General features: G+C 36.0%; 1 protein-coding gene across 1 annotated transcript in view; it reads right to left on the reverse strand.

The window, feature by feature from the left end:
* Nucleotides 1-15,764, reverse strand: part of LOC113227393 (laccase-4-like) — a 95,460-nt gene extending 79,696 nt beyond the window's left edge. Inside the window, exon 1 of the mRNA XM_026460287.1 lies at nt 15,594-15,764. The gene's annotated coding sequence lies outside the window, so the exon portion shown is untranslated. The remainder of the gene's footprint in view (nt 1-15,593) is intronic.
* Between the last annotated feature and the right edge of the window lie 2,307 nt (nt 15,765-18,071).

Raw genomic sequence — 18,071 nt, forward strand, 5'->3', positions numbered from 1 at the left:
TCACTCTGCCAAAGCGGTAAAAAAATCGTGGTATTCAATAAGTTTATTATTATAGTCCATTTTTGTTTTTTTTTTAATTTGATGTATCTATGTAGAACGCTTGTGAGTCAGAAAAATTAAGCCAAATTAATAAGAAGTGAGTCTAAAACCAATAATAATAATAAATTGTTTATTGAATAACTTATTGTGCAAAGGAATAACTAAAGACTAATTATGCGTATAAAAATTTAGATAAAAAGTCATTGTTGTATGTACGCACTAAAAATCACAACTGATCAAAAATCAGATTTTCTATCATAAGAAGTGATATGTGACGTTTATTTAGTTAAAGACACTAATATCAAAGGATATTATTTAGTAATGTACGGAACGGAAGTAACTCAATTCTGAATTTTTTTATTACATCAAGCGACGGGACGAAGAAGTCGTGCGCCTGGTAGTAAGTGACACGCTTTAAATCGCAAAATCTGACGGACACTGTCACTGCGTTCATCATCCTGAGACATAAGTTGACAAGTCCGATGTGCCCTTGCCCTTCAAAACCGGAACTCAGTAATGCTGACATTACTTTTTTGGGGCAGAAATAGTTAAGGTGACAGTACTTCCCTCGACGAAATCTTTCACAATCTTGCTACTTGTTTACTTGTTAGCTTACTAGCTTTTTGGAGTACACAGTTATTCATTAGGATTATAAAAAAATAAAATTAATGTGTTTTAGAACAAGACTTACTGCCATAGTATTTGCAAATAAAGTACTCAGTGCAAAAATGCTCTTTTTCTTGTGCAAAGCAAAACATCTTCAAATTCTTCACACTTGGCTTGCGACAAACGGTTCACCGGCATCACTAATCAGTTATTTCCATATTTAATTTAAAAATCGCTATGAATTTACACCGTACGTTTATACGAAGTAAAAAAATAGTGGAACTAATAGTCACAGTAATTACTTATTATATTATAAACAGTTTTATGTCTTTTATATATTACGAGGGCTGTCTTCTATATTTCGGGATTAGAGAACAATAACAAATATTTTTATCACAGAAAATCACTTTATTGTTCCCCAAAATATTCCCCATGAAGATCAAAATACTTATGAATGCATTTAAAACAATTTTCGAAATACTTTTTCCACTCTAATCGTCACATATGACTTCTTGAGGTACCTACAAAACACGCGTTTTAAATGCACTAACCGCTTCAGGCGTCAAAAACGTAGACCTCGATTTTTTTTTTATTTGCTGGGATAAAAAGAAGTTATTGGGTACCAAATCAGGATTATACGGCAGGTGACCCATCAAACCGACATTTTAAGTGATCAAAAATTGTTTGACCCGATGTGTCAGAGCTCGCATTGTTGTGGTGAAGAATGATCCGTCTTCGGCGATTGGTCTTTCTTATTTCTTCACTGACAACTGGCAAACAGCTGCTCGGATGTCAAAGTGTTTTGAATACATTTGCTGCCAAAAATGTCAAACTATACAATGGAGACGTGGTTAGCCAGATCGCAACATTAGGGTTGCCAAATCCCGAAATATAAGAGGCAACCCTTGTATACTCATGGACAGATTTAGTGCACCGTTAAAAAAGATTGAATTATGATATCAAAGTTCTTACGAAACACTAGTCAAATAGAGTCCCCATTTCTTTAAGGCCTCAATTTTCTGCTAATTTTCTTGAAACCACTGTCCATTGCAATTATGATAATATTTGTTATATTGCTAAAATCTAGCTGCAACGGTAGTCTCAGTAGAGTGTCAGTGGAGTGGCAGTGATAGCATTCATTCAATTACTAACGATCGATGTTGCCTTACTAAGGCTCAACTCACACTGGCGCTTGTGACACATTGACGCTTCGACTCTGCGCTAGTGTGAGTTACGCTTAAGACTACCATGGAAATTCCTACGCATATCTTAATTTTTATCTCGATTAGTCAACAATTTAGTCTTCAAATTAAACATATATAATATTAGTAGACTGCGCCACCGTGCCATCGACGCCATGCCATTGAAGAGCAGAATACGAAAAAATTGCAATGCCAGTTGAATAGTAGTACAATGGCTAGCCATTGAACTACACTACTCTTACCATTTAGCAGAATACCAAACGTACAAAATCCTGCTATTGACACTCTATCGATAACCAACGGAGGTGATATAAAATTAGCAGACTTTAGTAGCAGTAGAGCTCCTTGAGAAAGAGTTCGTCCAGTAAAGTACTGCCACCTTACCTATTTGTGTCAGGTAAGGGTGCTGGTGAAATTAGAGGCACATGGGACTTGTCAAGTTATATCTCAGGGTGACGGGCGCAGTGGCAGTGCAACTCAGATCTTTGAGATATACAGCTCTGAGTGGCACTGCAACTGTTATGGACAGGGGTGTAGCTTACCAACAGGCGCAGAGAAAATGCATACAATAAATACATACATACATACAATACGTAAAGTGGCATTACTTCCCCGGATGAACTCTTTCACAACGAGCTCTACTGCTAATAAATTAGAATTTTTTAATAAATAAAAATTGGAAGAAACGTTCCACCTCTAAGGGTGGCAAATTAGGGGATAAATTCGGTTTATTGGATTTCACCCACTTTCGATTAACCAATTTCAATAAAACTTGGCAAATAGATGTAATTTCACAAACTTTTGAGGTCACCTTTTTATAAAACGTTATAATTTATTATCCCTCAACTCATTGAATACTTTACAAACTCATCGATTCGCTAATTGAGTTTAAAATAATATTAATATGACGATTTCAAGTTTACTAGGTCTATTTTGTATTCTGCTGGCTTTCTACAGTGTCCACGGGGTTATTGAAAGTAATTGATGGAGTAATCAATTATTACATTCATTTATTACCCTTCCAGTAAAGTATTTAAACATTGACAAGTTACGAGCTTCGTTTTGGTATTCTAAGATTCCCCAATTATTTCTAATCTAAATATTTACTGTAGCGGTACTTTAATGCGTCATATTTCGTCGAATTTAATGAGAGATCATTTTTTATTCAGTCCGAGAATTCGTTTCAGTATTTTTGATACTTTGAATAAAGCAGTCAAGTTGTCTGTATGCGTCGTTTATGTTTTTTTTATGATATAAATTGACGAGATGAACAAGTCGTGCACATGGTGGTAAGAGACATGCCTATCTATAACAGACGCAGTGCCACTCAGAACTTTAAATCGCAAAGATTTGTGGGGCATTACCACTGCGCCTGTCACCCCTGAGACACAACTTGACAAATCTCGCAAATGCGTGCAGTAATGTTCACATCACAGCTTGACGGCAGAATTAGGTATGATGGCTATAGTTCCCTGTATGAACTCTTTCACAAAGCGCTCGATTGCTACTGAAGTACCCTTACATTCCGAAATAGGAACGCAGTAATGCTCGCAATAATTCTTGGTAGACGTACGTTCTGAGACGTAGAGTTGACAAGACCGTTAAAACTCAACGGCAGTAGTGTTCACATGGCGGCAGAAATAGGTAAGATGGCAAATACTTCCCAGGACGAACTCTTTCCCTTGGAGCTCTACTGCTAAAATCTGCTCAGTGGATCTGTAGCTCAGTTGGTAGAGCGGTCGTCCTAGCTTCACATACAGACACAGGTTCGAATCCTGTCAGATCGAAGGAATTTTTCTTAGGATTCGATCTTTGTGTTAGTAAAAAACGGTGGTCACCTAACGGTTTCTTTTTATAATATCAAGTGACGGGACGAACAAGTTATGCGCCTGGTGGTAAGCGACACTTCTATCTATAACAGTTGCAGTGCCACTTAAGATTTTTTATCGCAAAGATCTTCGGGACACTGCCACATCGCCCCGTCACCCTGAGACATAAGTTCACCAGCACCTTACCCTTTTAAACCGGAACGCTGTAACGCTCGCATTACAGCTTGACGGCAGAAATAGACGGTGGCAGTACTTCCCTCGACGAATTCTTTCACAAGGAGCTCTACTGCTACTAAAGTTTGACCTACCGCCTCTCAAGCACAGGCAACAATAAAGTAAGCATGTGAAATATTCGACTCATCCGAAGAACAGAGTCCGATGTGATTATATAGCGAAAAGAGAATTAAGGACTATCCACACACATCAGGGCAGTGTCCGGGACGTGGCCGGGGCGTGCTGGTTTGTATGAACTGCGGGCCCGTCCCGGCGCCGGCCCGGACACGGTCATGTGTGAACGAGTTCATACAAAATATACGCAACGATATTTTTTTGAGCCCCTGACGGGGCACGGCCCGTCCACGTCCCGGGCACGGCCCGGATATGTGTGGATAGACCATAAGTACGCTACGAGAATAATTTCGTTATTCATACTAAGGCCTATGTAATGCTGTTTTGAGAAATTATATATCTTATTTCGTTTCGGAAATATAAAATCGAACAACGGTCGATCTGACATCCACAGCGAAGAAGAATCCATAATGGTTAAGTTTAATTTGAAATTTTCAAAAAATTTTTCGGTAAAGGAAAACATCTTGAGGAAACCTGCACGTCGAAGAAGGTTCACAACCCTCGGAAAACGTGTGAAGGACCCAACCTGAATTGGGCCAGTGTAGCGGACTATGGTCTAAACTCTCGCAGAGAGGATACCCGTATCCAGCAGTGGGACGTATAAACCGGTTAATGATCTGATCTGATCTTTTGTGTTATTAATCGATTAAAGTCTGAAATTTACTTTTTAAATGTTTCATTTACACTGATGCCGCACGGGCTTTTGGCCAACTCAATATGTACTACTGTTGATAAACCTTAATTATAAAATAAAATAAATAAACAAATAACAATCAAAAATACAACAAACTTTTTTTTTATTCATGAAAGGCAGATGATGAGACTCCACCTGATGTAAATGGAAAGTGGAATCCAAACGTGAAGGTATGTAGTGCAGTGTTGATACAATCACTGCCCTAGCCACCTCCGTCCTGCATGCCTACAAGATGACTCTTCACGTCACATTTGACGGACCTCATATCGTAAGAAGGAGGGAATACATGCGCTGGAAGAGAGTTCCATTTGTCGATTGTGCGAAACCTTCTAATTCGCGATGGAAACCACCTACTTCACGTCTGTTTTCCGCATCTTCTTTGTTTCTTTCAGTAATTTAATGAAATTAGTAAAGACCTTCTTTTGTTTAAGCCTCTAAAATCTATTGAATTCGGTTGCATCGTTGAGTACCGTGAAGCATGAAGCATTATTCCGTCGTACTTGGAAAGGTCAACGCCGTATTAGCATGTTCGACGTGTTGTGTATTTTCACTGATTCGAAAAAGGAGTCAAGTTTTCATGTTTGCTTTTTTGTATTTATGGTGCGTCATGCATTAGTGACTTTGTTTGATGATTGTAGTTATACAATAGTTAGCCTATAGTCCCGGGGACGTACTACCATTACTGCCGTCAAGCAGTAATGTGAGCATTACTGCGAGCCGGTTTTGAAGGGTAATGACAACTATGTACGTCTCAAGGTGACGGGCGCAACGGCAGAGCCCCAAAGATGTTTGTAATTTAAATCTCTGTGTGGCACAGTTATGGACAGGCCTGCCGTTTACCACCAGGTGCACGACTTGTTCCTCCCGTGACTTGGTATCATAAAGGAAAACCCCACTGCTTGGGCTGGAGCTGTATTGATTACCACGCGGACCCAACGGATTGGTAATTTCACACACAATTGCTTTGCATATGTGTGCGTATTTCCTCGCGATGTTTTTTTTTTCACCGAAAAGCTCACGGTAAATTTCAAATTAAATAAATTCCGAAACATTGATAGCAAGAGAGTGTAAGCCCGGATTAGAACACATGATTGCATGTTTTTTTTTTTGCATATTTCGCGATAACTTGCACCACGATAATTTGTGAACCGATTTTGATGATTCTTTTTTTGTTGGAAAGAGGACCTCAGTAATGGTCCCATTTAAATTTGAAGAAAATATTCCACCTCTAAGGGAGACAAACTAGGTGATGAATGACTTTCGAGGTCGGTTTTTGAGTACCCAGTACTGTGATTATATTGCAGCAAGTTGAACTTGCATTTCTCATATATTATTGTAATTCTCATATGTTATTGTTGTTTTGTTTGACAAGTAAGATATAGTTAATAATTAGATAGATATATGTGTATAAGAGCGTGCTCGCCAACAAACTGCTTCCAGTTTGATGGGGGATAGTGTTGTGTAAATGTATACCTTTGAAAAACATATAAAAAAAAAAAACAACGCTCTGCTAATGAGTGGTAGGTCAAACCAGTAGGCTACCAAAGCTGTTTAAGATCGTTGTTTCATAGCGCACGTTAATGCCTCCAACATGAATGTATAGTATTTTGTTACTGTCAACATCGATAAGACCTGTGTTTCCACAGTAAATGAGATATTAATGACTTTTTATTAGGAATTACAGTATATTCTATTCATTATGCTAGATGTGGTCCACATGTACTTTCTTGAGATTTAACAATGTTGATCTCATGAAAAATGTTACATTTTAGATTAATGACCGTCTGACGTCTTAGGGCACGTTCCCACTATGTCGTGACGTGTCGTGGCTTGTATATTTAAATGAAGTAAAACATGATTAACTGTCGTTCACGACTTTTTTGGCGTTACGACGACAGACTGTCAAGACAATGGGAAGAGTGTGACGACTGATAATAGCAACTTCAATTCTGTCGTGCAAACGACAAGGCGGCTGGCGTGAACCGATCAATTGTCGTCACGCTCTAGTGCGAACAGCTAGACACGACAGTCGTTCGAAGACAAAATAAACATCCACGGCTCAGTCACGACAGATAGTCGTGATATGGGAACAGGCTAGATGCGACTTTCGTCTAACGACAAATAAAACGTTACGACTTAATGAGAACGCGTCGTTAGGGCTCCTACACATAGACACGATACGACGTCGCGTCGTGATAAGACGAGAGATGACGATAGAGATGACTTTGTATTCTTCTGATGTTTTGTCCCACAGTACACGACGCTCCTCGACTAGGTTTATTAAATAATCAACCTCAATGTCGTCTGTCATCTTTGAATATTAAATAACAAATGAATGCGGCACTGGGGAGCGCACTGTGAGTTTCTACGATACGACGTTGTGGTGTGCGTCGTGACACATTGCGATATCGTGTCGTAAATTTTTACGTTGCTCGTCGTAGATTTCCACGACATGACGTCGCATCGTTCTCCGATGCAAAAAGGGGGGCGTTATAAGTTTGAAACTTTTGTCTTGTTATCTGCGTGTCTGTGGTATCTCGAAGCGGTTTTATGAATTGAACGCTGATTTGATCTGTTCAGGTATTTAAAGATCATTAGCTCTTTTCTCAGTCAGTGTAGGGATCACAGTAATAAAATTAATATTTATTTTATGTCCATTTATCCGATCGACTTGAAATTTGGTGCTATGACATTACAATAACGTTCATCTGACGCTGCAACCAGGACAGTCTGCAGAATACTCAACTCTTCAATCCTTACAGTAGAGTTAGTCTCGATGAGTTGTATATGGGGGTTTTTTAATGCTTAATTTATGTGTTATTAACGCCTTAAATGGCGAGTTCCATAGTCTCAACTTATTTAACATAAATTATATTCTCAAAAAATGTATGTAGGATCTTATGTTGGGTCATCGCAACCAGTATTTTTTATGATTCAGAAACAAGGACAAAAATAAGGAAAACTGAATAAAATAAGAATTTACTTCTTTAGTGAATTTATGCCAAAAGGTGTTATGATGGGAAAAAACTTATGACGTCATACTTTACGACAAGTTGATAGTATAGTTGGGAATTCTGGCGTCCCCGTGTAGAATAATATGTAGTTTAGTAATTACCACTTGTTTTAAAGGTTATGGAAAACATCGTGGTTAAACCAGTATATCGGAGAGCACTAGAGCTATTATTAAACACGTGTGAATTAGCCAATTTGAACAATGGCCATGTGGCCGACTATACATCCTTAAAAGTTGATCCAGTCTAAGCAGTAGAATGTATACATTTTTTTTTAAATAGCACATACCGTTACCTTAGAACTGCCTCCGTGGCCGAACGGTTACCATGCCGGACTGTCACGTTCGATTCCCGGGCCGGGAGAAGTATTTGTATGACCTACATTTATTTCTCTCGTGAGTTTGGGTGTAATTTGTGGTTGTCTATGTGTGTGTCCAAGGCATTCGCGACACAGGGTTTCCCTAGTGCGAGGCTATGTTGAAAGTGTGCGTTATTATTATTATATATTATTGTTGTATTATATTATAATTTGATAACAACACATACTTTATTTTCCTAAATATATACAGTAGCAGGTAGATACATAAAAAAGTAAGAAAGTTTATAAATAGAAAATTTCATCGAGTGCCCTGGTGCATCGTGTCCAGAAGGCTGTCAATATTTCCCCTTTGAATTGCTAAACTTACTCTTTGGCGAAAATAACTGCCAGCCTTGTGGTCACCACAGGCTTCTATTATAATATTATATTATACCTAAGTACATCAAACTTTCAATAGCGAATACAAGTAACCATGTGAATTGCCACCATGAGATGACGTAGTCGTACTTTGGTGAAGTTTGTTCGATAATTATGCGTATTTTTGAACTTGTGCCATTTTGAAATATAATTTGAAGGAAAACTGACACAGCACCACTCTTGCATGTGAAATTCTTGATGGTGTCTACTAAATGTCATTAGTTAATATAATAATAATAATAATAATAATAATAACGTTGTGAATAAGACTTGACATCCTTGTTGACCTCGGCCAACTGCGTCATTGTTGGGCAATTCCGGCTATCACAATTGAAATTCCAAATTATTTATTTATATTTTAAATAGTCAATGAAAACACAGCTTTATTATATACATTATACATGCCGTGTGGCTCTTGGACGGTACAGTATAAAAATCTTTTTTTTTTATGACACCAACAACGACGAACATGTTGTGCGCTTGATGGTAAACGACACACCTAATCGCACAGTCACCCTAAGACATAAGTCGACAAGTCCCATATGCCTGTAATTTTACCAGGACACCCTTCAAAGCCGAAATGCAATAATGCTCACATTACTGCTTGGCGGCAGAAATAGGTAAGGTGGCAGTACTTCCTTGACCAATTTTTAAACACTTCACTTTTAATTGAATTTTGTATGGACATAATATACCATCAGGTGGTTAAGGACTTATTCAACATCAATTAAGAACATTAAGACTAAAAACAATTTAGAAAACAAATTTTCTAAATTGGTTTTGGTCTTAGTATTAGAAAATGAATTTTGAGTTTTATTTTTCTATATGTAGCCGCATCATACTGTTATAAAGAAATATACTCATCAACGTAATTGAAACTCAAACATTATTTCTTAAGTAAGCAAATAGCACTTGACATAGTCACGCTGTTTGTATCGAACCGCAGTAGTCGCTAGAAATCTCTTTTGTGTACATTTTGCAGTCATTTTTAAGTTTTAGTTTTATATTTAAATTCTAAATTTACATGTCATTGTTTTAGGCGCCTTTTCTTTACTGTGTTTTTTGTTTTTTTGGATTGACAGCTGTACTAATAAATTAATAACCTGTAAGTACATTTACTTTGGTCTTGCTCACTCTTTGTTAGCAACCCGAACCCATTGATGTAGTCCGCTACACTGATTAAATTCTATTGTTCATTCATAAGACAAATTCTCCTGGGAAGAATGAGCAAGAAACTCAAGGGGTTACTTTTGTAAATATACGTTTGAATACATTTATGACTTCTTCTTGGTGTGACTCTGACGTTTATATTTGTGAGGACCAGTACTTAGCGACTGATACAGCATTATCAGTGTCGTTGAACAGGTCCTGTGCAAGTGTAGGGACACGCGGGACAGGACAAAAGAGTAGTTTAGTAGCAGTAGAGCTCCTTATGAAACAGTTCGTCCAGGGCAGTACTGCCACCTTACCTATTTCAGCCACCAAGCAGTAATGTCAGCATTACTGCGTTCCGGTTTTGAAGGGTAAGGGTGCTCGGGCGCAGTGGTAGTGTCCCTAAGATCTGTGCATTTTAAAGCCTCGCATGGTACTGTAACTGTTATGAACCAGGCTTGTAGCTTACCATCAGTCGTACGACTTGTTCGTGCCGTCACTTGATGTTATAAAAAAAATAGAAAAAAAAGATGTGCCGTTGTCTGGAGTGAGATACCACATAGACATGCGCTCTCCGAGCTACCGATTACAATATTTAGTTCAAACATTTTTAGATCAAGACCACCTGCAAGAGCTAAACGGGTCACTACCATGGATTTTTGTCATCCAATTACGCAGAAGCTGTAAATAACCTTTTCTCAAATGCGCTCGGAAATGTTTGCATTACTTTCAAAAAACGAACACGTCATCAAAAGTTTCGCAGACTTACTATTAAAGTGCCTGGAAAAATAATAACATTTTTCTTTAGCGATTGTATTGTATAAATTTTAATGTTAATTAATATATTTTTTAATTTTTTCTATTATACATCTTCCTCTCTTTGGTCTTTTATTATTTCCTCACATTGTTTGAGAATAATTCTACACATGCCTCGGCGGGAACGGGGATTACTTCAACTGTATCTTATACTCTTCCAGCAATCCCTTACTTCCCGGCCTCTGCAATAATGTACTATTAGTACACAGTTTTTGTTTCATCATAGTTTTAAACGTCGTAAATGGCAAATTCTGAATATCAGCATACACCCCTGGATGAACTCTTGCATAAGAAACTCTATTAAACTTATATACGTACTTTATTTAATGTAGTCTGTCTTATTTTTATGACTATCAATGTGATAAAAGCACTTTTAACGGATGATCACATGTGTCTTTATTATACCAAGGATACGAAAATGGAATCGATCTACATTTGTATGAAGCGCACTTAGAATTGTCGCTTAAACTGAATAGAACGCAGTATTCAACTCGAGCACTAACATTATAGCTTGTATTTACGAGTAGAATTATTTCTATTCGGTCAAGGAGACTGGTATTGACTTAGGCAATAACTGGTTAAATACATAAATACATCAGCGGGAGGACATTTTGCTTCACAACTGATTCGTCGTGATTCATTTGAGTTCTTATATATCGAGCTCTTAGGTTTTCGCGATTGTTACACATAGGAAATAAAACTATTTTTCCGGATTTAAATCGCGTATAATTGGTTTTTCAAACAAACCAACGTTTCGGGCCCTTTGTACAGGTCCCATGGTCACGGTTGACTGTGTGTGATTGAAGGCGATTAAAATCCGGAAAAATAGTTTAATTTCCTATGAATTCTAATAGTTTGCATTTTTTAATATATAAAAATACCCAAGAATACCCAACAAGACGTTTTACTTGCGGACATACAGAAATAATACTTCGTTTTACAACCTCCTTGTAAGAATGTGTCAGCTTTACAACGAGATATCTATGAAAAACATCGATTTGGATATTTTTGATCCAAGATCCAGAGTATTTAGACGAGTAGTAAAGCAACTTGTATAGATTTTCACCCATTTCCTTGACGCTTTAGTATTAAGTAAATAAGTAAATTAACAGCAAATTTAACAGTAGTTCTTTCTTGTTACTATAGATTGATGTGTCAACATAAGTAGGGTTACAATCTAGTACAGAACTTTGTTATATCATATCTAATTTGTATCAATGTAATTTGATTGTTATCTGTTTTGTTGTCCATGTAATAAATAAACAAATAAATAAATAAAATTAACGGACTTCAGAATAGGAGGTTTTCAATTCGACCGTTTTTTTGTGTTTATGTTACGCGATTACCTGATGTGTCAATCGATCTTGATGATTTTATTTTGTTGGAAAGAGGGTAGCTCAGTATTGGTTCTATTTAAATTTGAAGAAAATATTTCACCTTTAAGGATGGCAAACTAGGAAATGAATTCGATTTGGCGCACTTTCCGGTAACCGATTCCAATAAAAATAGAAGTAAAAAACTTGACAAACAGTCCTGCGAGGTTGTTTGGATTTTAAAAATAATTTAATGTAACATATAGGCATACGTCAAAAGTGTCTAGGGACCAAGCACGTTTTTGCAAATTAAAAAAATCTATTGGTGTTAAAAAAAATTAAAAAACCTGATTTTCAGTAATTGGCAAAAACGTGCTTTTTCCCTGGACACTTTTGATGTGTGTTTTGTGTATACAGACAACATGCCATCGAGTGTATAATCAGAAATAGAGACGAAATAAGGGCAATCCGTCCCTGGCATCTCATTAGGCAAATATTGCACATTTTCTGACGCGTATAAATAGTGAATAGGCAAGTTTGGGCGCGCGTTTGGTGTGCAAATTTATAGAAGATAGGTCTAATAATACGTCTGTAGTGATTCCAAGACAGGATCGACTAACTTTGTAACGACGGGGCCCTAAAGGTAAGGTCCCATGCAAAAAATGCACATTTTAGTTTTTTCCTACTAAACTATTAGAATGGCAAAGTGTGATATGACAATATTTAATTAGGACAATAAGATCTCTCGATTGGAATTTTTTTGAGAGAGGTATCGTGAAAAAAAATCCATTGTCCGCAATACCGCTGATCCGACCCACTGTGTCGCAAAGTTAAAATAACTATAGTGTATCTTCCTGTCCCAACTTACCACTTTTCATGTACTTAAGTAATTTCCCGAATCCCGAACAGGTCCAGGACCTAAAAAATATTGTTGTAAGGCAGTCTCTATTTTCTGTCTATGTTCCACGATGTTTAGGTAAAAAACTCTACCTTTTCCGATCCCTGACAATGAGTTGTGATTTTGTTGTATGTTGATTGAACACGTCACGTATATTTGTCTGAAGTATTTACTTAGAGATCAATCTAACGTTGTCGGGTATATGTGTATATGTTTTATTGTTTTTTACCCAAGCCTTTGACCGCCGAGAACGTTTTAAAGCGTTTACATTAACTTGGCTGATACGCCAATGACGTCTTAAAGTGTCAATGAAACCCTTTAATATTCAATTGAAATTAATAAATAAATATTAAGATACTCACCGCATATTTCGTGTTCTTGGTATAAAAAGCCACATTTGAGCATACGAAAGACGTAAAAATAACCATATTAAAATATACTATAAATAACTATATAAATAAATTTTAAGGAGAGATAGAGCTCCCTGTGAAAGAGTTTGTCCATGGAATTACTGCCACCTTACCTATTTCTGCTGCCAAGCAGTAATGTCAGCATTACTGTGTTCCGGTTTTGGGTAGGGGTGTTGGTCAAATTGCAGGCACATGGGACTTCTCAACTTATGCTTCAGTGCCCCTCAGATCTTTGCGATTTAAAGCTCTAAGTGGCACTGCAACTGCTATGGACAGGCGTGTAGCTTACTATCAGGCTTGTTATTTTTTATTTTTTTATTTTTTTATTTTATTTTTTTTATTTTTTGTTACGACTTGTTCGTCCCGTCACTTGATATTATAAAAAAAACTATGTATATGTGAAATTTTAAAAGTCTCCTATTTAAGCAAAAGATATCGACAAATTTCATTTGTAGAATCTTTAAACCTCTCTAATGAAAAGTTCTCATTTTCCAGTTGTGGCCATATTAAATTTGATTCTCGGTAAAAATCAATTGGACGCTGATAAGCATTAACGTTTTAACACACAAAAACTCAAAAATGGAGATATTAATGCCCAGTTATAACTTATCGTCTCGTCTACATTTTACAGAAAATTAAGTGATTTGAAACCGCCTTAGAAAGTAATAAAAAATTACTGAAATGCAAAAAATGGATTTTATATACAAATTTTGCAAGCTGATTTGACACCACTTTTCCTTGATACTGACACACTGGTTTTAACCTGTTCTTAAAGCGATGCATCCAAATTAATACCCTTGATAAGAAATTTTAATTAAACACAATGTTTTGCCATCTGCTGAATAATCATTCTTTACAAAATACGAGTTTGAGAAAGTAAGGCATCAATGTCACTGTGGCTAAAAAATACAGGTCGGTATCGTAATGACTATACTTTAGGTGTCATTTTCTCAACACCATGATCGTGTTGTTTAACAGGTTATTGCTTACCAACCTCCAATTTCGAAAAATTTTGTTTATAAACTGAATATAAAGATACATTAATTTAGAAAATTTGACGTTACATGAAATGAATACGGACAAGAATTCAAATTAACTATCCTCTGTTTTAAAGTTAGCTGGATGAAATCGCTTTACACTATAGGCTCACCTGCGTACTATTTATACATTTTTTTTATAATATCAAGTGACGGAACGAACATGTCGCGCGCCTGATGGTAAGCTACACGCCTGTCCATAACAGTTGCAGTGCCACTCAGTGCTTTAAATCGCAAAGATCTGAGGGGCACTGACACTGCGCCCGTCACCCTGAGACATAAGTTGACAAGTCCAATGTGCCTGTAATTTCACCAGCGTCCTTGCCCTTCAAAACCGAAATACAGTAATGCTGACATTACTGCTTGGCGGCACAAATAGGTAAGGTGGCAGTACTATCCTGGTCGTCTCTTTCACAAGGAGCTCTAGTGCTACAAAATTTTTCTAGTAGTTACTAGTTCATTTATTATACAGTCGTATAACTGAGTTATAATTAAATGTTACATATACACATGTACTTCTCGCCCTTTTCCCATTGGGGTAGGCAGAGACAACAGCCTTCCATTGCTACGATCCTGACATATTTGTCATAATGCTCCTCGATTGAGGGTAATTTTGACCTAGCCTTTCTTCAGGACGTCCTTTGTTTGGTCCTGGCAACTTTCATTATAATTGTTAGTTGATGTATAAGATATACTGTATACTATGTATATATAAGTGCTACTGATAGACACGAGATTTCTTAAACAAGAGGGAGAAACGAATTTATGGGATATGTACTATGTCATATTTATATTTATTGTTTTTAATTTTATTTTAATTATATGCGTAGAAATAAAATATAGTCAAAATCGAAACTTTCTATAAATTGATGTGTCAAAAAGTGTAAGACATTAAATGTCTTGTTTTATATGGAAGCGAAAGAAGTGTCCGTATCGTAGCAAGTGAAGGTTCGCAATCTCTGTCTACCCCACTAGGGCACAGGCATAATTATATACGTATCTTAAGTGTTCTTCATTTAAAAAATATATTACTAAGAATTCTTCATCATGGATAATTAATTCTACAGTGTAGAAATATTTCCTTCGAAGATTTTGTATATTAGCTCGTTAGACGTCTTGGTATTTAAACAATAATATTATGTTTAAAAAATTTCTACAAAAATGTAAAGAAGAAATTACGATCATATTATTATTGTCACTTAATATCGCATTTTAATTTTTTTCTCAGGTTAGTTATTTCTGAATAATTAGTTGTAAGTCCCAATTTCCGTATTTTAGTACCTCTAATGTCGAAGCCTAGTGTTTTTAGTTAGTAAAATGATGTTTTTTTAATAACATGTTTTTGTATTTTAAATTGTAATATAGTGACATTGACAATAAATTATTTTATTCTGTTCTATTTGTTGTGATTGTGAAGTTCATTTAAAAAATAATTTAAGATTATACGTCCATTTTTGTTTTAGTAAATTTGAATAGAAAGCAGTTTAGAAATATAGACTTACCCAGTTCCGCCCAGAAATGAAATTTGAAATTTCCAAAAACAACACGAAATTCGAATAGGTACACCAAATTTAAATAAAAGTTTCACAATTATTCAAAATATGTGCGTATTTCACTTCGGTTCACAGAACAAAAAAAATATAAATTTTAATTTTTAATTTTGAAATTCGAGGGCCGGCCGTTCGATTTTCAAAACGCGTCTGCCTCCGCCGGCACACGCTACATGTGGTCGATAACCGGCAAATGACCATAGTGCGCTTTACACCTTCCATATCACCTGTCTTTTAGTTACCAGTAGGGTTGCCACCATCATAGTTTTACCATTCTAGTTTTAGTGCAAAATACTAATAGTCACATATTATTTTGTGTTTGGTAGTAAATGTTTTGATGACCTTGGTAGCCCAACGGTTTATACTGTGGACGCTGGGCGAGAAGGTTCCGAGATCGATTCCCGTTAGGACTAATGTGGGAAATGAACTTTTCTAAATTTTTTCTGGTATGGGTGTTCTGGGAAATGCCCCAGAGTAAATTCCGTTGCATGGTACTCATAGCACAGGGAATTGCTGAGTTTGAGACCAGGCAATAGATGTATGTGGTTGTCTGGCACATTGTTATGATTTTTATTACTATTATATTAGTATACTATAATATTGTACACGTCCCACTGCAGAACAGAGATCTTGGAGGTTCTCGCGAACCATTGCACAGTGTGACCTAACGTGGGAGTCTGATAAACCCTAAAATATGATACCTTTAAAAATGTTTAAAATTACTTTGACGTGTGGTTTTGTGAGGAACTTTTCCTTCATGGTTCAAAGAAAAATGAAAAAGAATTGCTCAGGGTTTGAAAAGTTTCAGAGTCTCGTGCCGAGAATAGAATCTGATAGATAGATAAAACATTTATTGTCTTGCATCACACACACAACAATATAAAACGATTAAAAGAATCACAAAGAAATCAAATTGAAAGAAAATATAACAAAAACAAACAGCAATACAATAAATAAAAAAAAACTTTAAAAACATAATCTGCAGAATCGTAATCAGAACCTGCATGATACGTACAAGTAGTGTTGTTATGACTAGATAGCATTAATACGAGCACTTTTTTTTGATAGCCCTAACGAACGCATAAAGCACTGCAAACGCATGCGTATAATAACACACGTATATAATACTATTCGACCTTGCCTTGACAGGGACACTTACTGCCGACATCTAAATTACTTTATTTCGTAACTTTTGCACTATCTGGTATGGTAATGTTAGTTGTTTGGAATTTTACGCGTAATTATAAATCCACTTACTAATTACACAAAAAATAAAAAATCTACAACTATTGTGGTATATAAATTTGCAAAAAATCCATATACGAATTGATTATTATATCACACAATATTTATCAAGTTGCGACAATGTAGTAGCAACTATATTAAGCTTACATAAGTGCACTTTAAGACAAACACATATATACCGTATATATACCGTAGTAAACATTTAATATTGTATGAAATGTGTCGGTCGCCAGAACTTGAAGATTTTTACATAAAATTACTTAGCTGTAATTATTGCGTCATTGCAGTGCCATTACTCTGGGGGTAAACTAAGCCTTGCATTAAATTTAAATATTATTAATATACAGTTTGTATTGTAATAGTTTTGACAACAAAAACTTAAATTCTTTGATTTGAGTCAACCCTATGTCATAGTAAAACACAAAGTACATTCCTGCAGGGATCTTAAAGTGCAATTTATTTTAAGTCGCAAGCCCTAGTTCGGCGCATCTTTGCACGTAAACCTCGGGTCATAGTTAAGTGACAATAAACAGTATTTCATCTTTATAAGATTTCATACTTTGCAAAAAAAATGAATGAATATACCTATTGTTAAGTTTCAAATTTAGGAACCAGTTCCAAACCGGTTTTAACAGAACTGGTTCTGACTGACCCAGTACTCGAGCCGGTTCTAACTAAACCGATACCCAAGCCGGTTAAAACTTAATTGGTTGTTACCCAGTTTTTAAATTTTCGTGACCTATACGCAAAAACATTTTAAACAACTAGTATTTTTTTAAATTAGTATGACGAAGTTACGTAATTGAATATTTTGTAAATATTGGTATGAGTCACTTTATTTTTTTTTCTCTAACAGGTAGGAGGTTAGTTTAAATTGTTTTGTTCTTGGGTTAAAATAATATAAACCTATAAACGTCCCTCGTGTTATTATTTCATATCTGGGCAAAGTTTTAAAATAAACGTGTAATGGTATTATATAATCTATGACTTTTTTTATCAAACTGATTTAAATTTACGCAAATAAGTGTATGTGTCCTTTTAAAGGCAAATGATTGTCTCACAGAGCCCAAACAATTGAATTTATTTTTGATGAATTTACTTATTAGTATATATTATTGAAATTTCTTTATTACAAGTGGAGTAAATTATAATTCACATGGACGGCCAAAGAACACGCAGCTGGAT

The sequence above is a fragment of the Hyposmocoma kahamanoa genome, unplaced genomic scaffold, assembly GCF_003589595.1.
Source record: "Hyposmocoma kahamanoa isolate Upper Pololo Valley unplaced genomic scaffold, ASM358959v1 210, whole genome shotgun sequence".
In the NCBI taxonomy this organism is placed as follows: Eukaryota; Metazoa; Arthropoda; class Insecta; order Lepidoptera; family Cosmopterigidae; genus Hyposmocoma; species Hyposmocoma kahamanoa.